At 43.1% G+C, this 26891-nt stretch overlaps 1 pseudogene; it reads left to right on the plus strand.

The window, feature by feature from the left end:
- The first annotated feature begins 406 nt into the window (after positions 1-406).
- LOC149251776 (amino acid permease 3-like) lies at positions 407-26414 on the plus strand (annotated as a pseudogene).
- The last annotated feature ends 477 nt before the right edge of the window (positions 26415-26891 follow it).

The following is a 26891-nucleotide window of genomic DNA, read 5'->3' on the forward strand; positions in this document are numbered from 1 at the left end:
AGTCTAAAAGGGGTAGGGTAAGAGAAGTTTACATGCCAAAGTCATGTGCTTGTTCCAGCCTTTGTTTAAGTCGAGAATCGCCAGCTTGCTACAAGTTCCCTGCTTTGGAAGTTCAACAGTCGTTAATAAGTACGTGCAGTTGTTGCTATCATGGAAGCATATAGGAGGGATTCCACTGGATTGCAACATCCTTATAAATAATGAGGTTGTGCAGGTGATCACTGGGCTCATCGAGGATATCTCTTCTTAATACTTGAAATTTCTATTAAAATCTATTATTAATTTGCTCTTGATCCACATCCATATAAATATATTTAATAAATTAAAATATTCACAATACTTTTTCTTTCTGGTGAGCTCAAACATCTTGCACCTTCCAAGGAAATACAGTCTGCCATGCAAGTTCATGGCTCAAAATATCTGCTCCGACTCGGTATGGTATGCCAACTCCTTTATTTCTCCATTCCATTATGCTTCTCTTCGATGGTTTTTCTGATAAGGATGTCTGAGTTTTTTTTGAAACTAAGTTTTGAAGTTGTGGATGAGATTGGAATGAACAAGCACACTTTGGACAACATTGACTCATATAATGACAAGCCTCATAGGGGCAGGAGTGTTATCTTTGGCATGGAGTTTTTCGCAATTGGGATGGATTTCAGGTCCTGTGGCCATGGTTTTGTTCACTCTTGCGATGTTGTTTCCACTTTCTTGATCTCTAATTTTTACACGTTCCCAAATCCAGTCTTTGGGTCCAACATAAATTGTTGTTACAGAGATGTAGTACTAGTGAATCTAGGTGTTATATCTATCCATCTTTAGATTGTTTCAAGTTATTCTTACATATATTTTCTACTTTCATGATGTCTTTTAAGAAATATCAATATAAATCATTTTAACATTAGATTTATTATCTAGACCTCCCAAAAAAAAAATTTAAACACACACATGACATATCCATGGAATTAAGATGATTCTATCTACCTCAACTTTAAATACATTTGTAAACTTTACATGCAATAATTACCTTTCTTGCATTTCAGGTGCAAGAAGAGCATGGTTATGTGGACTTGTTCAATATGCCTCCTTCTATGGAATCTGTGTTACCTACACCTTCACTACAATTAGTTTTAGGTCAGTTTCCATCACAAGAGATTTGAGATTGTAATAATGTCTAAATTAAACAAAGCACTAACTCTATTTTAGTTTTCATTGCTCAATAACTTGTCTTGGAAGGTTTTAGAGCTATTGGTTCTTATAGCTCTTACTAATAAAATATTATGAACACTACATAGAAATTAGGTGATCAAATTGGTGGGCTCCAGTATTGTAGCAATAATGCTACAACTCCTGGAGCTTCCTATCTCTAATTTTATCAACCCGGTAGTTCGTACAAACTTGGAAGCGACGGTGCTGTATGCACAAGTACTAGCTCTTGTCGCAGCTGGCACAAGTCTGCTAGGGCTCAAGCCAACTTCTATATGCTCTCAGAAGAAGCTTGCTAAATGATGGACGAAGGCTATCTTAAAGGAAATTAATCTATTTTGCAAAAATGAACTGAAAGCCAACCAAAACATGGAAACCCTAGTAAACCATAATCTGACTAGCTTAACCTCTAGGACACAATGGGTGGAGTGCAAGTGTCTGGAAATGATGCCATTACTTCTAATGATGTGAAATGCATGAACTTAAACTACTTTGATTGAAAAGAACATGTTTTTGGATTTTTGCTTAATTGGTTGGAGTGATGATGATTTTGTTTCTTATTAGGGTTTGGTTGTGCAGAGGTGGTGCGAAAGGAAGGAAATCTTGGGAAAGGTCAGGGGGCTAGGAGAGGTCCCAGGGGATCCTTAGCATCAGTCTACAACGTTTGGAGGCTCGGCAACCAAGTTTGCAGGCTCCTACAGGATGTCTGCAGGGCATCCTACAGGAAACTCAGGGATTCTACAGGAAGTCTGCTAACTTCTACAGGATGAGCTGTAAGTGGAAGTTTTGGGTGATGGTGAAGTGATGGGATGGTTTGGGTGGATAGGTAAGGTGGAGATGGAACTTGTGATGACTCAGGGGCAGAGAAATAGGACAGAGAATGAGTGCACGAATTTGGTTGGTGGATAGAAGGATGGCAGCAACGAAAGGTCAAAAAGATGAAGCTACGTGGCAATGGATGAGTTGGAGGGTAAACGAGCTGGACAGAGGCCGAGTAGGTGGCTTGAGGAGAGGTCAAGAAGAAGAAGAAGGAAGTGGAATGATATGGAGCAGTGTAAATGAAACAAATGACTGATGTCTTGCACCAAAAAAACGAGAATTCATTAACCTATGATACCTGTGCCATTAAACCTATGAACAGCAATGTAAAACCGAGAAAAGAAGCCGTGCATGGAATGAAAAATGTAGAAGTATGGTTCAATATCAAAAGTGCATGGATGGATCTTCAACGAAAATGACTATGTTGCAGCTTGCATGGAAGTAAAAGACTGCGTTTCTTTTTGGTGGTTGATATGGACTGCACCCCAATCCCTAAACAGAGATGGCAGTGATCTCTAACAACCTTTTTCTTGGAGCTCCTGTTTATTACAAACCTCCTATCGAATCTAAGCAGCTGAAAGCAAAGTAACCATAAGCTAATCCTACTCAATCACACGAAAACTAAATCAGCAGACTGTGAATTCGAATTGCATGTCAAAGTAAAGAAACAAAGTGCTGGAACGAAAGGCAAATAACACTACAAAACTGAGGAGGTCTATTGCTCTCAGGTTGGGCCCTAACCTGAGAGCTATAGCTCCCTTAAAAACTCAGAATTAGATCCAAATCTGCTTGCCTTTATTCATAATCAAAAGTCTAATGTCATGCCAAAACTGGCTTACAAAACAACAAAAACTGAGCTGTAACTCGTGCTCAGAGATTACAATAGTAATTCCAAAAGTTCAAAAAGCTTCTAACAAAGGCTACGGCCTCCATATTTATACAAAATGAGGATCAAGCTGGTTGCCTTCATTCGTGGAGCTTGGCTGTCCAACTGGAAGTCAAACTGCTGTAAAACTGCTGATCCTGTAGAACGTGTTGGCTGCCTTTGAGCTCGGTGGGGAGAGTTGTTAGAGCTAGGAGTTAAGGTGAAAAGCACGAGGGAAGTCATTTAAAGCTGTAGACAACCTCCCTATAAACATGCAATGCCACCTTTGCTGTCTCCTTGTCTCCTTTTGCGTGGTCTTTTGCTCTCTTTAATGCCAAGAACCTGAAATCATCATGTATTAGTCACATAGATATAATGCCTGCCCTTCTTCCTACAAACAACACGAATATACTAAGAAATGAATGCATAAGTGGTAAAAGATGAATGGTTGAACAAGGTAAGTAGGCCAATATGAGCCCAAATTGTACCAAAAATTGGGGCTCATCATCACCCCCCAGCTAAACTATTTGCTCATCCTTGAGCAACTTTGCTCTGGCTCCTCGTCTTTGGCCGAGAACTATAGCCCGGAGCATGCTCTTCCTTTCCTGTTTTTGGTGGCCCTGCCTTTTCTGCCCCTGGTGGTGACGAGGGTGGCGCTTCTTCCCCCTTTTCCATTTCCTTGAGCTGGGCTTCGGAAGGCGATTGGCCTATTTTTCGTGTCCAGGAAGTTATTTTTGGGCTTCCCCTCTCGGGGGTGGCTGATGTTTTAGAGGGGGTTCTTGCACTGGGTGAAGTAGGGACATCCCCTAAAATGGTTTGGCTACTGGGTGGAGGCTGCGGCTTGCCCGTGTTTATCCTCTTACTTCTCCTGGTTTCAGATGGTAGAGGGGTCTCCCTCTCTCTCTTCTCCTTCGGCTTTGGAGGTGTACTGAGGGCGGCCAGCGCAGCTGCTGCCTCCTTTTCGAGAATACCAGCCTTCTCTTTCTTGCGTTTTGCTTTCTCAGAGCTCCTTGTAGAGGGCCCCTTCTTTTCAGATTTCGGGCTTCCTGTAGAAGACCCTGCTTTGCCCACTTCCGGGCCTTCTGTAGAAGATCCTTTCTTTACCAATTTTGGGCTTCCTGTAGAAGACCTGGTTTTAGCCACTCTCGGGCTTCCTGTAGAAGCCCCTGCTTTGGTAATCTTCGGGCTTCCTGTAGAAGACCCTTTCTCTGTCTTCAGGCTTCCTGTAGAAGCCTGTTTCTCAATGATTTTCGGGCTTCCTGTAGAAGCCCCTTTTTCCAATTTCGGGCTTCCTGTAGAAGCCCTTGTCTCTGTTTTCGGGCTTCCTGTAGAAGCATGTTTCTGCTTTCCTGTAGACACGGGTGTCACCACCTTTTCTTGCTTAGCCACATGGGTTTTGCTTTTTGCTTTGGTTGCAGGTGCTGATGAGGTACTTGGGCTGACGTGGACTACCTCAGCTTTGTCCATTCTGCTCTTCAACCTCTTTTATCTTGCTGACAAGATGGGTGTGCCACCTTTTTCTTTGTCATCCTTTTCTTCATGCTTCTTATTTTGTTCCTTCTTCTGCACTGTGGTCGGGGTCTTCTGGCCTTTTTCTCTCTTTCCCTCGGCCACTGCTTCTTGTTCCTCACTGCTGGAAGAACCCATTTCTTCGATCAACATTTTAATGTCTCCATCTCTTGTCAAATTCCGGAAGGATTCCCATGAGAGGGGAACCTTATATGAATGCAGCGCATCCTCCACAAGAAGCTTGATCAACCCATGGTGGGCTATCTGATCTGGTATGCCCTCTTTTAGCTTTGTGGCACACTCAATTAGAGACTGCAACAGGAAATAAGGGATGCTCAGTTTTTGTTCTACAGGAAGATCAATCCGGTGCCTCAATTCAGTGAGCAACCGAAAGTGATATGCATACACGATGCTAAAACGGCCCTCACAAGTTATATATTTCATGATTTGCAAGCTGACTTCATTCCATGGCGGCAGCAAGCTGGTTCTTCGCACCCCATTTTTGTCCTCTGAGAATTCCTCCTCAGGTGGAAAGAATTCCTTCTTGGCTTGCTGGCTCAACTTTCTTTCTTCCTTATCCCATGGCAAACCCATCGGAAGTTCAGTGATCCGACTGATATATTGCGGGGTGAGCTTGAGGCTTAGACCTCTGAAGTTCACTGTGGCCAGTGTCTTGGATTTCGGCTTCAGAGCCTGCAAAAATTCTTCGGCCACTTCATCATCGTAACCCTGCAGCTTATCACAAAAAGATATCCATTGTGCTCGTGTGAAGAGCTCTACCACCCCCTGGTTTTCCCTTAATTTGGCTGAATCAGTGGGTTCTCGTCTAATAAACCCACCTGGCATGATAACACAGTTTTGTTAACTAGAGGTGGTGATTGTGGAAGAGGTTTCGGTTTACTGAGACAGAGCGTAGGATATCATGCACATAACCCACAAACTTATCCCTGAGGAACTTTAACACAATTTAATTACTCGACATCCTGTAGAATGACAGTATAGGCACAGCAGACAACAATTTCACCATTTTTTCCTATGACCGGACTGTGGACGACAATCTTGCCACCTTTAATAACCAGTTGCATGAAGAGTTCAGGTTTACCTCTTTAATTGGCCACCTTTTTACGTGAGGCACCCGCTTCCCTGTAGAAGACTGCGTTCCTGTAGGATGACAGTGTTCCTGTAGAATGTAGCATTCTTGTAGAATGACAGCGATCCTGTAGAATGTAGTGCGCGGATTTCGGGAGAGACTACAGTCGGTCTGCGCCTTGAGCGTGCTTCTCAATTGCTCTGATAGCCAAAGGCTCAGCGTATCACACTGCATAAGGAGCAGGATAGCCGCTCGAGTTCAAACCGGTGGGTGATAAATGCATGAATGCGATCGAGCCGATTAGATTTCAAATTCGGCGGAATCCGTGGCGCGGGGGGTGAGCTGTCCCCGCCGGACCGTTGGGTGACGTCACCCCATCATTCAACTGTGCGTTCACTTGCTGCCGCATCAATTCCCGCGGATCTGCCGCCGCCTCTCCTGTTGAACTCGTTTCCTCGACGGGATCGTTCTCACGTGCATGCTGCCCATTCTCTTTGTCATGGCCGCCACCCACACATCCAACTAGACCATTAACTGGCCGACGTGGCCGGCCAAATGGCCACACAGTCGCTCAACCAATTCACCTTTACACTTAGCAATCAATCAAAGTAACATTCATGGAGTCTGATGGAAGGAAGGGTCGAGACACTTACCTGCATGGCTGTACACGTTGTTTCGGCTCTTTGGACGCTGATGAGTCGATTTACCTGCTGCTGGCGGACTTACACAGGCCCGGAGGTCCATGTTCATGAGATGTCGTCGATGGATGGGATGCTTCAGTTGCATGCGCCCACGTTTCCCTTTAGATGGCCTGCGCGGTGAATGGTATCCACTCTAGCAGGTTTAACTGTTACAGGACTCCCGCGGGATGTCTTGGAACAGTTCTTCCTCCTTGGGTGCATGCTGCACGACTATGGATGGCCTCACGATCATGCTCTCGGAGCCTCGGGCTGACTGTGATGAATATGGTGTGAGATCTCTAGCGCTTTTTCCATTTACAGGTTGCTTTTTTTCTCAAGACTCATCGATCTGCTTTGCTCGTGCAGGCACTTGGTTGCATGTCGACAAGGACGGTGGAGCAAGATAACAACAATGTGCATGGTTGACAACCGTGGCATGCATGCGTCCAAACCGATCCTTAGCCGTTAGATCGCCTCATGAAATGAATTCTGGCCCGTTCTGAGCTTCTACAGGAAGCTTCCTGTAGAAATACAGCGTTTCCTGTAGAAAGGATGCGTTCCTGTAGAGAGTCTGCACCTTCCTGTAGAAGATCTGCATCTTCCTGTAGAAACTCTGCATTTTCCTGTAGAAAATCTGCGTCTTCCTGTAGAAAATCTGCGTCTTCCTGTAGAAGACTCAAGCTGGAATAAAATTGCACATACCTTGGAGAAAATGAGGATTCTTGGAGGAGGTGCTGGTGAGGTGTCCTTGCTGCATGATGAGGACCCTTGGCTTTGAGTTGAGAGGCTTCCTCTCCTCCATAGAACACCTGCATGCAATTTTACATGATGAATCTGCTGACCTTGTTTTTCTTTTGTTTTTTTTTTCTTTTTCTTTTTCTTTTTTTTTTTTTTTTTGAAAGATAACAGGGGCGCCTCATTGAGGTTTTCACCCTTGCCATCTGCCTTGAGCGCCTCAAAGAGGTTTTCACTCAAGGATCTTTTTCCAACCTTTTTTCCTTTTTTTTTTTTTTTTTTTGAAAAGACAATAGGGGCGCCTCAGTGAGGTTTTCACCCCTACCACCTGTCACACGGAATCTGTCAAGGGTGCGGACACGACTGACCTTCCTAGAAGTCTAAGACATTCTAATGACAAACAAGACAAAATGGAGTGATCTTTCTCTAAATACACCTTTTACAACATGAAAACTACAAGTGTTTAGGCTTACCTTATTCCAAAACGCTGTTGTTGAAGTCCGTTCTTGACGATCCGGATGAGCTCCTCCTTCAAGTCAATTCCTGCAACCACAAACAATCAAACAATTACCAAGCACTTGCATTTCATATAATAAAACATATATTCAACATGCAGACCAAGGAACACATGAAATAACTCATTAACACAAGCTATTGAGAAAAATAAACCAGTTTGTATTAATAACGGAACAAAGAAACTCTTACAACCTGGCCTTGGTGTTGTGCAAGTTCCTCCCAGGGTCCATCAAGGGTTTTCCTCTACTTTGACAAAGCTCACCCTCTCCCAAGTAGAATCAAGTGAAGACAATCTCTCCTCACAAAGGCTCTAATGGAAGACCTAAATCCTGCAGCATTTACCCAAAGAAAATGTATAGCTCCAACCTCCTCTCCTTCTGGCTCAATGCCTTTATTTATAGTGCTGTAAAGAGGTTATTCAGGTCCACTATCAATGGGATCATCCCCCTCTATGGGTGGGATAGCTCCCTTATTGATGGGATAAGTTCCCCCTTAATAGAGATACATGAACCAACTGGAGGCGCATCCATTTCATCAAACCGACCTCTAGAATGTTCTAGAAGTAACCACAAGTAACTTTTTCAAGATAAAACTCGCGCATTTTGCCTTTTACAGAGGGACGCACCTGTCCCTTAACATACAGAGCGTCCATGGACGCAGATTTTGTGAACATGGTCAGCGTCCCCGCAGGTAAGGCTAGAGAGAACCTGCGACCCCAGAGATAAACATAGTTTTTACAAGACTTTCTCTCTTCTTTGAGTTTGAGATGGATAACAGAGGCATGAGACTTGCCTAAGAGGGTAGCATGACTGTTGATTTGAGCCATACTAACTGTAAGTAGTCAAGGTGACATTTTTTAGTGTAACAGATTGCCCCCTAAAGTGCGAAGCCTAGAATAGAATAGGGTTTTGTAATTCTAGGAAGGGTGAAGCGCTTTATCATTTCAAGGATTGCCTTGTGGATGGCCTGGTTGGAACCTGCAATTTTCAACACAAAATACATGGATAAGATTATATCATCACTGAGGTAGGCATTCCCATACTCAGATTCAAAACTTTAACTAATGGACTAACTATTCTGATACAGGAATGATCTTGCAGTACATCATTTTTATAGACTTTTGTAGACACAGTATGGACGCAGCCATCTGTTTATGATTAGTCTACATAGACAATGAATACAAAACTCCTCGCAGCCTGGATGGTAGAAACTAGATCCAGGGTCTTCACTTCTACTTCCCGAATTGGTACGATTCTAGCCATGTGATTAAATGATTCGATGTCGAACATGATAGAAACCACTTGATTACCAGTCAATGATGTAAACTGTTAACAAGCGTGAGAGAAACCACCAGTAATGTCAATGGTTCTCAAAGTACCAAGCACAACCCGTGAAATGTGAATAGATGTTTTAATGTCGAACACTTCACGGAATCCTCTGATCGAAAGTCAATGATGTAAACTGACGTCAAAGGCGAGAAACCTGCCATTGATGCATGCAGACTTCAAGGTACTGTCGATTCCTAAGTCATCTTTCTAGATAATGTGTCGATGTCGATAGAAAGCGACCCGTTGCAGGCAAGCCCGCAACACGAAATCATTGTTCAAGTTGAAGAAATGTTGTTGTAAGGACTGACTCAGGGATGGTCAAATGGATGACAAGTATTTTGCAGATGAAAGTTTTTGCTTGCAGACCTCTTGAACACATAACGACACAACAGATGGCTTGGTGACGTATAACTCAAAGTTAACCCCTGGAACCCGGTTAAAGACTTTCAAAGTGATTTGGTCAACTGTGAGGTAAAAGATTTCCCAACCCAGGTGAATGAAAAGTGTCGTGTTCAAGAGCGGTAATAAAGTTTCTTCTGAGACTAAAGGTGACAAACAGGTTCATTCTTCTCTCTTTTCCCCCACCATTTCTGGCAAGTACCTCTTTATTTTTAACAAGCTTGAGGAGGATAACATATGCTTGATTATAAGCTCATCCTTCGGACGAGTCCAACCTAGTTTAAATTCGAACCCTAGGAAGGAGTGGTTCGTTCCTGTTTGTAATTGAACAGGTCCTCTACTGTAAAAGTTTAACGAGTCCAGTATAGGAGAAACTCGGCGTTTTTCAATTTTAGAGAGTCTGAAAAAACTAAAGGAGACTCCACGTTGAACTTTTTCGTATATTTGTGTCCCTCAAGCCCGAAAAAGTATAAAATAATACCTGGGGGAACCGCTTGATCTTGCGACCAAGGAGTACTTTCATAATAGTGTCGTTAACCTGAAAAGTAAAAAGCGATCAAGGACACGTCGTTTTATTTCCTTATCGAGTTTGAAACGACAAAAACCCGGCAATCTTTTCCTGATTTTGCGGTCAGAAAAGAGCTAAAAGGGGACCGTCTTTTAATTCTGTTTTAACGAGTGAAAAAGAAACACTCGGCGATCTTTTCATGTTTTAGGAGTCAGAAAAGGGCTTAAAAGATGACTCTGATATTTTGTTTGTGAAAAAATTACAATTTCCCTCGAAATCCCTTTGTCCTGCACAAAAACGACACATTACTCATACCTGTTTAAAATAGGCAAAAATACATTCAAAAACATCTTTTCATGGTAAAAAATGAACTAATTCATCCAAAAAACCTATAAAAAGACCTTTTACCATGTCATTTTTACCGTTTCATTGTTGAGGTTGAAAAAGGAGCTTTTGACAAGAAACTTCCCGTGGTCGCTGCGGAAAATCTGACCGTTGGAATCGAACGCCGTCTCATCCAGGTATTTTACACATCCTACTCTGCATTTCTATCCGTTTAGAATCAATTTTTAGGTTTTAGTTTCATTTTTTGGGGGGGTTTTGGTTTTGGAATGCGCCTCTCGGCGGACGCAGGTGCCCTTCGGGTGACCTGCGTCCCCCGACTTTTTCTCATACGGGAAAACGGTCGGAAGACGCAGCCCGCCTTCAGGCCAGCTGCGTCCGGGCGCCCTGTGCTACAAAGCCGGGGTGCGTCCTCCGAGAAACGCGCATTTCAAAACCCCAACTCTCTCAAAAAACCACCAAAAACTCCCAAATTAATTTCTAATTGCTATTTTTGATATGCAGGGCATTAATCATGTTAGACTGGAGAGAAAGAGAGCATGTAGAGGAAGATGAAGCTGCGATAAATCATCAACCTTCCCTGGATGCCCTAAGAGCATGCGGATTATACAAATATTGGACCATACCGGGCATGAGGGGCCAGGTAAGATTTTTGGAATGGCTGGTTGAGCGATGGAACGTACAAGAACAATGCTTTTACATAGGAGGGCACCAGCTCGAGATAGAGCCCTCGGATGTATACTTTCTCACTGGCTTGCCAAACAGAGGTGAGCAACTCAGTCTTGCGGGGACTAGGCCGGGTGGCCAATCCCTTGATAGTCTCCGCGAGAATTGGTGCACACCTGGGGCTCACCATTCAAAAGGCATAGAAATAAAACACATCACTCTGCCGGAACTCAAAGTCATAGCGTTTACGGTTACCAGAATTTGCGGCGCGGCCGCTTTACACATTGCTTCCGGATCCCAAATGCGGATGGCAATTGACTGTTACCAAGGCACCATTTTCAACTGGTGTGAAGCTGTGTCGGCTCATATGAAGAGCCAACTGACCAAGGCAAAGAACGGACGACTAAAGACTTTTGGATATGGGCCTATAGTCGTGAGCTTTGCCTTGGAGAGAATTCCAATGCTGATCCCTCAGCAACTCACTGTTGATATCTTGGGTCCTCAGCAGCCAAAGCTGATACGATGGGTTGCGGTGATGGCCCGGCATCCTGACGAGGGCGCGACAGTAGTTCGATTCTCAGATAGTTATTTTGACTGGTTAGAGGGCCAGCTTTTTGTGATACAGGACTTTCCGTATGCCGGAATGGATTTCAGAGGTGATCCGAACATGGTTCTTCCACAGGGAGAACAATGGGACGACAGAGGTACTTTTTATTTTCACAAGTTTTCTAGTTATGTATTTTTTTGTATTTTTTATATATATCGTCTCAAAACTAATAGTAAATCTTTCAAAATGCAGATGTTGGTCCACAGCGTCCAGCCAACCTCCGGCCTTATGATAGACTACATCCAGCTGCACCGGTACCGGCCCCACAGGATGCGACAGCAGAAGTACTAGCTGAGTTGGACATGATCTAGAGCGTCTCACGGCAGATATACCTGAGACTACTATGGACGACATTCCTATCAGGCTTCAGCGCTTCGTAGTCGCGGTCCCTGGACCGTTTAGGAGATTTTTGCGTAAGGTAGCCCGCGCAGTGGTGTCGTACAGAGAGCACCACCAGTGATTGACTAGTCACTTTTGTAGTCACATGTGACATTTTTGACTTTTTGTACTATCATTTTGCCGATCATAAGGTGTTTTAAACCTATGATCGAAGACGATGTATATATTTTTTTGACACACTTCTATCTATATATATCACTATTACCGGCTTATCTTGTTTAACATATGTGATGAAATGTTTTTAAATTTACTTGCATGATTATCGTAAATGTCTGTCCAACATTCGAGAAGCAATTGCATCTGCTAATGTATTCAAAGACCTTGGAATATGTTGATATTCAATGTAATCAAATTCACGTTCCAAGAGACGCACTCTCAAAAACAACCTTAATAACACAGGATTTCTAATGGCATAAACTCTATTAAGCTGTAATACAACAAGTTCAGAATCTAACCTCACTATCAAACGTCGAATTCCAAATGAAATAGATTCGGATAATAATTCAACCACTGCACTGTATTCTGCAATGTTATTCGTTGTTTGATCGAGGCTTACCCCATGCATAGAAACTAACTCGTCAGAGGGCGAATAGATAACCCAAGCTGCGGAAGAGATATTCCGTGTACTACGACAAGCACCATCAGCAAATCCAATGTATGTTTGGAGAGGCGTCGACATCTACAATATCAAGAGTAAAACCAAGATAAGCCAGAATAATGACGAAAAACCACACTTGCTAAGCTAAGCACACTGACTAAACTAACACACTTGCTAGCTAGAAAGAAAATCTAACCTATCTAAAAATTTCTCCATACCCATCATTTTAAGCATAATACCTCTTTAGGTAAAGTCCATTTCTGGGTTTACCCAAAGAGTCCCCATCAAAATCAACTAACTCATAAGCCCCTTTTGCTAACTTTCGTTTTACAATGTAGGGCCCATGCCACATGGGAACGAATTTTCCGGCACCTAGCTTATCGTTAGCTTGATCATATAATAGTACTAGGTCTCCTTCCGAAAAACTTCGAGGGGTTACATTTTTATCGTACTGAGCTTTCATTCGTTTCGCGTGAGTCTCGATAGCTAAAGTAGCATCACGTCGAGTCTCATCTAATTTAGCCAAGTATAATAACCGTTTCTCCTCTTCGGAAGTAGCTGGAAGTAATTCGACAGCCATTTGAAGTGATGGGATTTCGCATTCAATAGGTAACACAGCTTCTAAGCCATAAACTAGCTGGAAAGGGGTGAAACCTGTTGAATTTTTCACTGAAGTTCGATATGCCCATAGCGCCGAAAATAACATGTTATGCCAATTCGTTCGATGGATACCAATGATCCGTCGAATCATGATGACTAGAACTTTGTTGATTGACTCAACCAAACCGTTGGCTTGCGGATAATAAGGAGTAGAGCTATCGTGGCGCAAACCAAGCTGGCTTGTAAGCTCAGTCATCATGACGTTCCGAAAATGGCTCCCATGGTCAGTAATGATTGCTTGTGGGACACCAAACCTAGTTATGATATGATTGAATACGAAAACTGCAGCTGTCTTGCCGCTTGCGTCGAATGTAGGCATCGCCTCGGCCCATTTTGTAAAATAATCAACCGCGAGGATGATATACGCATGCCCCCCGGCCGAGTGAGGGTTACAAGTAATAAAGTCAATGCCCCATTTGGCGAATGGACCAGCGGCAATTATAGGGTGGAGAGGAGCAGGTGGAGCGCGCATCTTTCGATCAAACACTTGACAGTTGTGGCATGTTCTGACAGCAAGGATACAATCTTTAAACATAGACGGCCAGAAATAGCCAGCGCGCAACACCTTCTGAGCTGTGGCATACCCAGACATATGACCGCCACATGCTCCAGAGTGACAATCATTCAAAACTCTCTCAACCTCTTCGTGAGTTAAACAACGTCGAAAAACTAAGTCTGCCCCCCGGCGATAAAGTGTATCTCCAATAATTCTGTATTGCTGGGATCGAAACCGAATTTTTCGACGGTCTTCCTTGGAAGCTTCAGGCCGAAAGGTTTGGGTTTGGAGATAGATGATTATATCCCCATACCACGGATCTAAAGTGCTAATAAGAAACAAAGATTCGTCCACAATGGACTCCTCTGCCACAGTCTCTGTGTCAGCACTCGGGAAATCACACATCAATTCCGCAAAAACTAAAGATTTCTTAGACTTGGACTTCTCGAACTCCAAGTCGAACTCTTGCAGGATAAAAATCCATTTAGAGTACTTGCCCCCTAGCAGTTGTTTTGTCAAAATATAAATCATAGGGTTGCAATCCGAAATAACTGTAGTCTTGCGGAGAAGAATGTAGTGACGAAAACGCTGGACAGCTTGAACGGCTGCCAGGGCCAATTTCTCCACATGCGAATATTTTAACTCAGTGGGATTTAAGGTTCTACTAAGAAAATATATCACATGCTCTGCTTTGAATTCATCCTCTTGAACTAACACCATTCCAATGGTGGAATGCGAAGCTGCGAGGTATAAGAAGTAGTCCTGGTTGTAGTTGGGAGGATGCAATAACGGTGCATGGGTCAACGCGTGTTTCAGTGCATCAAAAGATTGTTGGGCAATCTCGTCCCAAAAGAATTGTGCGTTCTGTTTCAACAACCGTGTAAAACCTTTAGTGACCTCGGCGTAGTTTGGGATGAATCGGCGTAAAAAGTTCGCTTTCCCTTGCAAACTTTGGAGTTGGCGCAAACTCGAAGGAGGAGGCAATTTGATGATAGCCTCGACTTTCGAGGGATCGACGCGAATGCCGGCTTTTGAAACAACAAATCCCAGCAATCGACCTGTTTCTATACAGAAAACACACTTGTGGGGATTCAACCGAATTCGATAATGCCTACACCTCATAAAGATTGCTCGTAGGTGGACAAGGTGATCAGCTCGTTGTAAAGAATGAGCAGGCAAATCATCGAGATAGGGTTGCACAATGTGCTTGATGTCATGAAATGCATAAGACATCGCCCGTTGAAAAGTGGCCCCGGCATTCTTAAGTCCAAAAGGTAATTTGCAATAAGCAAATGTCCCCCATGGACAAATGAATGCCGTTTTTGGTTGATCGGCAGGTAGAATATTGATTTGATTATAGCCTGAGAAACCATCCATGAAGGAAAACATCTCACTTCCGGCACAATCATCAATAATTTGATCGATATAAGGCGTAGGATAGTTGTCTTTTGGACAAGCTCGATTGATATCCCTATAGTCGATACAGATTCTTATTGTTCCTTGTTTTTTATTGACGGGAACAATATTCGATACCCAATCCGTTAACGGGATCGGATAAATGAAACCTGCTTTCAACAGCTTTTCGACTTCTGCTTTAATCGCAGCCGCTTTTCGAGGGTGAATCTGACGCAACCGTTGCCGAATGGGTTTAGCATCCGGGTAGGTTTTGATTTCATGAACAACAATGGCAGGATCAATTCCCGGCATTTCCTCGTAAGACCAGGCAAACACGTCGCGGAATTCTTGGAATAGGGCCTTGTAAGTTTGGATTTCTTCTTCAGTACATGCGGCACCTATATGAATGTTCTCCTCGATTCCGGGCTTCACTGAAATATCAATGGGAATAGTACGAGAAATATTCCCTAAATTCAGCTCTGAATCAGAATGTTTCGTTGGATCCTGAGCGTCTTTGACATATTCAGCGGTAAAGATAGATGAAAAATCATTTTCAAATGCATCATCCTTAGGTAAAAACGAAGATCTGTGATGGAGATCTTCCCATGGTAGATCATCTACACTTAGGATTTCGCGAAGTTGTTCGTCAGATGACACTTCTTCGGGAAACGTTATCCGTTCTAAGGGTGAGGTGAAAAGTGACTCCTCACTGACCACATTCATTTGGTCGGCTGAATGAAAGTCGGTAAAAGACATAAGAGCTTCATAAGCAATCTCATACGGACTCAACGGCATAACATCACCGAGTGAATCTAGCTCAGAGTCAGAGGGAACATACCAAGGATCATCATAAATAATGTTTTCTGACGTGATCATATGAATTGTTGCGAACGAAGGGTCTGCATTGAGTGGAGGGAGAGGAAAAGTTCCCAGTAAACCGGAATCCTTAACTAAACCTACACCAATGTCCCTATAAGGGATTGTCGTTTTACCAACATGCTGGATAGTTTCTAAAGAGGTTGGGTCGGATGAAAAGTATGTCAGCTGATCAATAGTCACGATCTTACCGTTATGTGGAAACTTAATGACTCTGAAGACTGATGACACGACCGCTGTCATAGCATATGACCAACTTCGACCCAAAAGAAGGTTGTAGTCTAGAGGGGCATCTACCACTTCCACATCCAGACTAACGGTTTTACCTTCGACCCCTATAGGCAATTCTTGTAGAATACCAAACGGACGGAGTCGCCAATTTGTCACACGGAATCTGTCAAGGGTGCGGACACGACTGACCTTCCTAGAAGTCTAAGACATTCTAATGACAAACAAGACAAAATGGAGTGATCTTTCTCTAAATACACCTTTTACAACATGAAAACTACAAGTGTTTAGGCTTACCTTATTCCAAAACGCTGTTGTTGAAGTCCGTTCTTGACGATCCGGATGAGCTCCTCCTTCAAGTCAATTCCTGCAACCACAAACAATCAAACAATTACCAAGCACTTGCATTTCATATAATAAAACATATATTCAACATGCAGACCAAGGAACACATGAAATAACTCATTAACACAAGCTATTGAGAAAAATAAACCAGTTTGTATTAATAACGGAACAAAGAAACTCTTACAACCTGACCTTGGTGTTGTGCAAGTTCCTCCCAGGGTCCATCAAGGGTTTTCCTCTACTTTGACAAAGCTCACCCTCTCCCAAGTAGAATCAAGTGAAGACAATCTCTCCTCACAAAGGCTCTAATGGAAGACCTAAATCCTGCAGCATTTACCCAAAGAAAATGTATAGCTCCAACCTCCTCTCCTTCTGGCTCAATGCCTTTATTTATAGTGCTGTAAAGAGGTTATTCAGGTCCACTATCAATGGGATCATCCCCCTCTATGGGTGGGATAGCTCCCTTATTGATGGGATAAGTTCCCCCTTAATAGAGATACATGAACCAACTGGAGGCGCATCCATTTCATCAAACCGACCTCTAGAATGTTCTAGAAGTAACCACAAGTAACTTTTTCAAGATAAAACTCGCGCATTTTGCCTTTTACAGAGGGACGCACCTGTCCCTTAACATACAGAGCGTCCATGGACGCAGATTTTGTGAACATGGTCAGCGTCCCCGCAGGTAAGGCTAGAGAGAACCTGCGACCCCAGAGATAAACATAGTTTTTACAAGACTTTCTCTCTTCTTTGAGTTTGAGATGGATAACAGAGGCATGAGACTTGCCTAAGAGGGTAGCATGACTGTTGATTTGAGCCATACTAACTGTAAGTAGTCAAGGTGACATTTTTTAGTGTAACACCACCTGCCTTGGGCGCCTAAGAAAGGTTTTCACCCAAGGATCTTTATTATTATTTTTCTTTTTCTTTTTTTTCTTTTTTTTTAGATCCTTCAGGGTATGCCCAAAGCAGAGGCAGGACCCTTCTCTATGACCAACACTACCTTCTCCATTGTTTTGATGAACTCTTGTCTTGAGGGAGGCTTCCTGTAGATCTTCAATCGATGCCCATTGACAAGCATGGGGATGGCTTCCTCATCAATGGTCCTAATAAGCACAGATCCATTGTCATGACATTTTTCCACTGAATATGGCCCTAGCCATCTGGTTCTCAGCTTCCCTTTGAAATCTTTGTATCTGGAGTCATACAACAAAGCCCAATCTCCCGGCTGAAATTGCTTTTCATGGAGATGTTGGTCATGCCACACCTTTCTCTGAAGTTGAACCACTTCTGAGTGGAGGGCCTGCATTCGGTGCTCATCCAGGCCATTCAGCTGCAATAGCCTTTCTTGTTGTGCATGGCTGAGATCTAGGTCCAGCTGAGCTGCCATCCTCAAAGTGTTGTATTCAAACTCAATGGACAGCAAAGCTTTCTTCCCATAGACCAGCTCATAAGGTGTGAAGCCGGTGGTGGTCTTCCAAGTGGTGTTGTAAGCCCATGTGGCTTCAACCAGGCGATCTGCCCAGTCCTTTCTGCTGCTGCTCACCACCTTAGTCAAGATCCCTTCTAATGCTCTATTGGTGACTTCCACCTGCCCATTTGCTTGAGGGTGATAGGGGGTGGAAGTCCTATGCTTGATCTTGTGATGAGCTAGTAGATCTTCAACCAGGTTGGATGTGAACTGGCTCCCTTGATCGGTGACCAGCTCTCTTGGATAGCCAAACTTATAGAAGATGTTTTCTCTTAGGAACTCGGCCACCTTTTCTTCTGTTGCTGCTTTGATTGCTTTAGTCTCTGCCCACTTTGTCAAATAGTCAGTACACACAATGATGTAAGACCTTTGCCTCGAAGAAGGGTTGATTGGGCCCACAAAGTCCATGCCCCACTTCTCAAATGGCTCAAGAGTCACTTGAGGTTGGAGAGGCATCTCATCCCTTTGGGTCAGTTTCCTCATTCTTTGGCATTGGTCACACTGGCTGACATATCTTCTGACATCTTGATGAAATGTGGGCCAATAGTAGCCTGCCTGCAGGATCTTGAAGGCAGTTCTCTTTGCTGCAAAATGTCCTCCACAAGGCCCATCATGACAAGCGAGGAGGATATCAAAGACTTCCTCCTCCCTTACACAACGCCTTAAGATCTGATCGGGGCCAAGCTTGAACAAATTTCCCCCGATCCAAGTAAATGAGGCACTTTTTATGATGATTCTGCTCTTCTCTCTGGAAGATAGGTGCGGGGGGAACTGTGCTGAAACAAGGTAGTTTGCTATATCAGCAAACCATGGAGAGAGTACTGAAATAGCAAACAGATGTTCATCGGGCATCTGGTCATCCACTGTTCCATCCTCATCTGCAGACAAATCCAATCTAGATAAAAAGTCAGCAACAACATTTTCTCTACCTAGTTTGTCAACAATGGTCAAATCAAACTGCTGCAATAAAAGTAACCATCTAATAATACGAGCATTCACATCTGGTTTATTCATTAAATATCTAATTGCAGCATGGTCTGTATGTACAAAGGTCTGGTAACCAGTAATATAATGTCGGAACTTGTTCAGTGCATGGACCACAGCCAAGAATTCTTTCTCGGTTACAGTGTAATTCAGCTCAGCTTTGGACAAGTTTTTGCTAACAAAATAAATGGCATATGGAAGTTTTTGCTCAACCTGTCCTAAAGTTGCACCTATGGCTTTGTTCAAGGCATCAGTGTGGATGTGGAAAGGTAGGGCCCAGTTTGGACCTCTCAGGATTGGGGCTGACACCAACTTGTCCTTCAATTCATTTAAAGCCCTCTGACAATCGTCAGTCCATTTAAACTCCACATCTTTTGCCAACAGGCCAAACAATGGCGAGGCTAGCTTGCTGAAATCTTTAATGAATCTCCGGTAATATCCTGCTAATCCCAAGAAACTCTGGACATCCCTTACCTTTTGAGGAGGTGGAACCTTCTTGATGAGAGCAATTTTGTTAGGATCCACTTGTAACCCTTGGCAAGAAATTGTATGGCCTAGCACGGTCCCTTCAGTCATTAGGAATTCACATTTTTCAGGACTAAGGGACAAGTTCATCTCGATGCATTTGGTTAGGACTTTTCCCAGATTGGACAATGCTTCCTGGAAGTTGGCCCCATAAGGAGTAAAGTCATCCATATAGATTTCCACTGCATCATGGACCAGCTCCGAGAAGATGCTCGAGACAGCTCTCTGGAAGGTAGCAGGAGCATTGCATAGCCCAAAGGGAAGAACTCGGTAGGAAAAGGTACCCCAAGGACAAGTGAAGGTGGTCTTATCTTGGTCTTCCAGGCTGATTTGGATTTGGTTGTACCCGCTAAACCCATCTAGGAAAGAGAAGAACTTCTTTCCTGCCAGTCCATCCAACGCTTGATCTATGAAAGGTAGAGGGAAATGGTCTTTCTTGGTAGCTTTGTTCAGTTCTCGGTAGTCCACATAGATTCTCCATTTCCCATTTTTCTTGGGAACCAACACCAGAGGGGACACCCATTCGCTATCTGTGATGGGGTAGATGAATCCTGCATCCAACAGTTTTTGCAATTCTTCCTTGACAATGTCCTTAAGAGTTGGATTCATTCTCCTCTGGGGTTGCCTAACCGGTTTACAACCCTCTTTGATGTATATATGATGGGTACAGACCGAAGGATGGACTCCTTTCATTTCCTTATAGCTCCAAGCAAAAGCATCTAGGTGGTTGGCCAACAGACTACACAGCTCCTTTTCCTGGGAAGGAGATAGGGAGGAGCTGATCTTCAATGCTTTCTCAGGGCCGAACTCCACATTCTTGATTCTGGAAGTAACAGGGTTGGTTGTACAAAGATCCACTAAGGTGCTAGCTCGGGCATCCTCCACCAATTTCTCTAAGGGTAGTGCACTGGAAGGTGGATTCTGGATCAAGGTCTCGATCAAGTCATCCTCGGTTGGGGGGTCTCTTCTAGTGGTATCTAAGGTGCACAGAGGTGCTGAGTACACCCCGTCTTCCTCTCCTTCTTCCAACCAGAGTGGTAAGTCATGCTCTAAGGAGGGTTGGCCAGGAGGGTATAGGACTAGCTGCTTGGACATGGGACCATTTTTGATGGTCATGTTTCCTGCACGACAACTTATGTAAGCATCTGCAGTAGCTAACCAAGGCCTTCCCAAAATGAGAGGATATCCAGTAAGCTTTGCCTTTGGTTGCAGAACCAGGAAGTCTGCAGGGTATTCCCAAGAGTCAATAGAGACCAAGACATCCTCCGCAATCCCTTCGGGAGTCACGGTGGAGCGATCTGCTAATTGCAGTACTGTCGAGGTCTTCCTCAAGGAACCCTGAAGATTGAGTTTGAGCATGGTATCCCTGGTCATCACATTAATGGCAACCCCCAGATCAATCAAGGTGTGAGGTATGATGGTGCCATTGATGTGGACATCTACTACAGGACTTCCAGGATCTAGGTACTTTGGGCAGATGACTTGTCCTAGCATCAGGTCAGACAGTTGTCCTATGACATTAATGGTTGAAGCATCTTTCTTCCGCCTGCCTGGGTGTTTGAAGCACTTTTCCTTAACCAGTTTGTTGTATATTGGCACATCCTTGATGGCTTGGAGAAGTGGTATTTTTACACACAACTGCTTGAGCTCACCCAGAAGCTCATCCTCCTCTGGGTTGGGTTGTGTGGTGGCTGTTAGTCTCTCAGGAAAGGGTGGAATAGCCTTTGGTTCACTTTCCTGTTTATCTTCCTCATCCTCTGGGGGAGGAGGTTGGCGATCTGGTAGAGTCTTTCCAGATCGAAGATTGATCTCCTGGATCTCCACAGCATAGGTAGGGCATGAGGTTTTCCCAGTGTATACCTGCTGGGCCTGTCTATTGTTGGGGTTCGGGTTCGGTTGAGCAGGCATTTGAGGTTTCCTTGGAGGAGCAGGAGGTAATGGCTGAGGTTGAACTGGTGGTGGAGGCAAGATGGCAGGAGGAGCGTTGTATTGGGGCCTCCACCCCGACTGAGGTGCATTCCATTGAGGCTGTGGCTGGGCATGTGAATGATATGAATGAGAAGTAGGTTGAGTGGGGTATTGAGGTGGATAAGACCATGGAGGAGGTATGGACCATGAAGGATGAGTAGGGGGACCCCAGGAAGGCATATGAGTCGATTGGTTGGGGCTGTAATAAGCTTGAGGTGCCCCTTGCATCCCCTGCTGATAAGGTCTAGATCCTTGTGGCCTCCTTTGGTTGAGGTAATAGAGAGGTTCAGTGGGAGCTTCTGTCCCTTGGTACATGGCTTTAAACCCAGGTAAGGTTGGACACTGATTTGTGGGATGGTCCTCCTCACAAATGAAACATACTTCAACCGAATGCAATGGGCATTCGTTCTTAGGGTGTCTCCTTGTGCACCTAGGGCAGAAGACAGCCAAGGCTCTCTCAGCTTCTTCTTTCTTCTACTGGATTCTGAATGTGTCCAGCTGCATGGCAATGGTCTGTCTCACCTCACTCTTGAGATCTTCTAATTGATTTGCAAGCTCATGTTTGGAGAAAGGGGCACTAGTTGAGAGGAGGTTTCCTCTACCTCATTTCCGAGCTGCCCTGGAGTGGTTTCTAAACACAGTTTTGATGTCCTCATAAGGCAGTTGGTAAATGTCCCCCCCAGCTAACATGTGAAGGGTATCTAAGAGGTCTTTAGGGATTCCTCGGAGCAGGACCAACTTGAGGGATTCAGGGTCAAGTGTGCACCTGGCCCGCTTATAGCTTAGTTGGAACCTCTCCTCATAATCCTCTAAGGACTCATCATTTCCCATGGTCATCCGAAAGATTTCTCCCTTGGTTTCCTTGGACCTACAATAATCCCTGTACTTGGTATTGAAAGCTTGTTGCATCTGAGCCCAAGTGGTGATACTATTCCCAGGTAATCCCATGAACCAACGTAATGCTGCATCCTTAAGAGTTGAAGGGAAGAGTTTCAGCTTTTGCTCATCTTCAGTATAGTCATAGGTTCTACAAAGGACAGCAAATTCAAACAGGAAGGTATCAGGATCTTCAGTAGTCAGTCCATGGAAGTGAGGTAAGGCGGAGGGGCTAATGTTCTTCATTTTCATTTCTCCATTGGTCTCTCGGATGGGGAAGGCACCTTCTATTCTCTCATCTTCTCTTCTATTGTCAACCATAGCTTCAGATGGAGTGGTCTCTAACTCTTCTTCTACTATAGGATCTTTGTATATCTTTGGATGTTCACCTATAGGTTCTTCTGGGTCACTGTCACCAAAGAAGAGAGAAGGGTGACTCAGTGATGTGGTGGGGGTGTTTGGTAGGAATTTGCCTGATCTATCTCGGTTCCTACGAGGCATGAAAGGGAAAAGACTTTCTTTTTGATTGTTTTTGCTTTTTCTTTTGTACCTGCAAAACTGAAACAAATTGATCTACAACTAACTATAAAAGATGCAGAATTAAACTGAAAGCAGGAAAGAACTAATCTACTTTGCTCAAATGAAATTGCAAGAATGGAAATGCTAGTCTATGCTTGCAGAAATGAAATTGCAGAAAGGAAATGCTAATCTATGAAAGCAGGAAATGCTAATCTATGAAAGCAGGAAATGTCTATGCTACTTTTGCAGAATGGAAATGAAATAAACTACTTAGCAGAAGATTGTAGTGGAAAATAGAAGAAAAGCGACAATCACCAATACTCTGACGCTTCCCCGGCAACGGCGCCAAAAAGATGGTGGGCTCCAGTATTGTAGCAATAATGCTACAACTCCTGGAGCTTCCTATCTCTAATTTTATCAACCCGGTAGTTCGTACAAACTTGGAAGTGACGGTGCTGTATGCACAAGTACTAGCTCTTGTCGCAGCTGGCACAAGTCCGCTAGGGCTCAAGCAAACTTCTATATGCTCTCAGAAGAAGCTTGCTAAATGATGGACGAAGGCTATCTTAAAGGAAATTAATCTATTTTGCAAAAATGAACTGAAAGCCAACCAAAACATGGAAACCCTAGTAAACCCTAATCTGACTAGCTTAACCTCTAGGACGCAATGGGTGGAGTGCAAGTGTCTGGAAATGATGCCATTACTTCTAATGATGTGAAATGCATGAACTTAAACCACTTTGATTGAAAAGAACATGTTTTTGTATTTTTGCTTAATTGGTTGGAGTGATGATGATTTTGTTTCTTATTAGGGTTTGGTTGTGCAGAGGTGGTGCGAAAGGAAGGAAAGCTTGGGAAAGGTCAGGGGGCTAGGAGAGGTCCCAGGGGATCCTTAGCATCAGTCTACAGAAGTCTACAACGTTTGGAGGCTCGGCAACCAAGTTTGCAGGCTCCTACAGGATGTCTGCAAGGGATCCTACAGGAAACTCAGGGATTCTACAGGAAGTCTGCTAACTTCTACAGGATGAGCTGTAAGTGGAAGTTTTGGGTGATGGTGAAGTGATGGGATGGTTTGGGTGGATAGGTAAGGTGGAGATGGAACTTGTGATGACTCAGGGGCAGAGAAATAGGACAGAGAATGAGTGCACGAAGTTGGTTGGTGGATAGAAGGATGGCAGCAATGAAAGGTCAAAAAGATGAAGCTACGTGGCAATGGATGAGTTGGAGGGTAAACGAGCTGGACAGAGGCCAAGTAGGTGGCTTGAGGAGAGGTTAAGAAGAAGAAGAAGGAAGTGGAATGATATGGAGCAGTGTAAATGAAACAAATGACTGATGTCTTGCACCAAAAAAACGAGAATTCATTAACCTATGATACCTATTCCATTAAACCTATGAACAGCAATGTAAAACCGAGAAAAGAAGCCGTTCATGGAATGAAAAATGTAGAAGTATGGTTCAATATCAAAAGTGCATGGATGGATCTTCAACGAAAATGACTATGTTGCAGCTTGCATGGAAGTAAAAGACTGCGTTTCTTTTTGGTGGTTGATATGGACTGCACCCCAATCCCTAAACAGAGATGGCAGTGATCTCTAACAACCTTTTTCTTGGAGCTCCTGTGTATTACAAACCTCCTATCGAATCTAAGCAGCTGAAAGCAAAGTAACCATAAGCTAATCCTACTCAATCACACGAAAACTAAATCAGCAGACTGTGAATTTGAATTGCATGTCAAAGTAAAGAAACAAAGTGCTGGAACGAAAGGAAAATAACACTACAAAACCGAGGAGGTCTATTTCTCTCAGGTTGGGCCCTAACCTGAGAGCTATAGCTCCCTTAAAAACTCAGAATTAGATCCAAATCTGCTTGCCTTTATTCATAATCAAAAGTCTAATGTCATGCCAAAACTGGCTTACAAAACAACAAAAACCGAGCTGTAACTCGTGCTCAAAGATTACAATAGTAATTCCAAAAGTTCAAAAAGCTTCTAACAAAGGCTACGGCCTCCATATTTATACAAAATGAGGATAAAGCTGGCTGCCTTCATTCGTGGAGCTTGGCTATCCAACTGGAAGTCAAACTGCTGTAAAACTGCTGATCCTGTAGAACGTGTTGGCTGCCTTTGAGCTCGGTGGGGAGAGTTGTTAGAGCTCGGAGTTAAGGTGAAAAGCATGAGGGAAGTCATTTAAAGCTGTAGACAACCTCCCCATAAACATGCAATGCCACCTTTGCTGTCTCCTTGTCTCCTTTTGCGTGGTCTTTTGCTCTCTTTAATGCCAAGAACCTGAAATCATCATGTATTAGTCACATAGATATAATGCCTGCCCTTCTTCCTACAAACAACACGAATATACTAAGAAATGAATGCATAAGTGGTAAAAGATGAATGGTTGAACAAGGTAAGTAGGCCAATATGAGCCCAAATTGTACCAAAAATTGGGGCTCATCACAAATTATTATCACAAATACGGACATGACGCTTCATGCTATTTTCTAGATCTCATTTATATGATCCTATTTGGAGTTATATAAGTTATCTTGTGTCATCATATACCAAAATTTCATAAACTATGGGGAGTTTCAATAATTGTAGTAACATTATCCTCTACCTACGCAACAACAGGATTTGGCCTTAGCATGGATAAAGTTATTGGTAATATTGTTTTATACTACTCTCATTTATTCTATTAAGGGCTTCAACCATTGCCCCGATTGGTCTCTTAATACTATGTATAGTCAGGCTATGGAATTTCAATATCTAATCCAATTCACCATAGTTATGATTTCTATTATTGAAATTCATGGGTTCAAACCTATGGAAAATGGTAGAGAATGGAGAGATTAAAGGTAATTTGGTTGGAATCAACACTAGAACCTCTCTTACTTAGGCCCAAAAAGTTTGGAGGATGCTTCAAGACCTTGGTGACATTGCATTTGCATTTCCACATACTTGCATTATCCTTGAAATTCGGGTATATCTCAATCTTTTTGTTCATTTTTTTATTTGACTCCTTTGGAAAACATAAAGCTACAAGGATAATTATGAGGCTTCCTCTAATTTAAAACTATGTTGGATACTATCAAGTCAATACCCATAAAGAACCTGACTATGAAAAAAGAAAACTTATTGTCACTAAGCATAACAACCACCTTGTATGCTATGTGATTTTCTGGGTTATGTAACTTTTGGGTAAAATGCACTTAGAAACCTATTGACAATACTTGGATTATACGAGCTTTACTGGCTTATTGAATTTTCCAATGCATGCATTGTGGTTCACCTGGTGGGAGCATACAAAGTAAGAAAGAAATTTCTCATCCTTTCTTTTATTTCTGCTGGATTGAAACTCTAATGTCTCTGTTACCCATAGAAACTCCATTGTAAATCATTTCATGCCATTGTTGTAGGTATATTATCAGCCAAAGTTTTCTTTTGTTGAAGCATGGTTTTCTCGTACTTGGCCTGACAATAAATTCTTCGAGGGAATTCCCATACGCATGCCATTCTGTGGGTGGTGCAAAGTCAATCTCTTCAGACTGTGCTGGAGAACTGCATTTGTGTTGTCAACCATTAGCATTGGCATCATATTTCCATTATTCAATGATGTGCTGGGAATTTTGGGTGCTCTAAATTTTTGGCTATTAGTAGTCTACTTTCCAGTTGAGATCTACATTGCATAGAATAGAGTCCCAAGATGGATAGTCAAGTGGACCATTTTTCAAATATCTAGCTTCATATATCTTCTTATAACAATGATAACCGATGTTGGCTCCTTAGAAGGCCTTGTGAAAGACAAGGAGACTTAGAGACGCCTTTCTATATGCTATTTAAAAATTCACAGATGGTATAATGCTCTTTTCCTATTGCTCGAAAGATATAAAAAGTTTAAAGTGAAGAAAACAAAGCAGAATCAGAGGCAATCTTAACTGCCAGCTACGTGTTGGGAGTGAGATGCATCATCCAACACAAATAAATTTTAATAACTTCATAGTTATAATCATGGATACATTACTAGATTTAAATTATCTATCTGCACATTAATAAAAGAATATATCTTATTCATTGTAAATTTCAATACAACCCCCATTTGACCAACTCTAATTTTAACTAGGCCACCCTAATTATCTATATCCCAAGTTTCTTCCTAGATTCCATGAAGAAAGAGTTCACATAGTGGACATCGGTTTTCCTCTGAAAATCCCCTAGCCATGATCTCATGTTTGCCTCTGTGGATTCCCTCACTGAGATCTAAATCAGCCTAAGAGGAACCAACATATATGGAT

The sequence above is a fragment of the Pinus tabuliformis genome, chromosome 7 (assembly GCF_031772625.1).
Source record: "Pinus tabuliformis cultivar Carrire ecotype Pingquan chromosome 7, CPIR1, whole genome shotgun sequence".
In the NCBI taxonomy this organism is placed as follows: Eukaryota; Viridiplantae; Streptophyta; class Pinopsida; order Pinales; family Pinaceae; genus Pinus; species Pinus tabuliformis.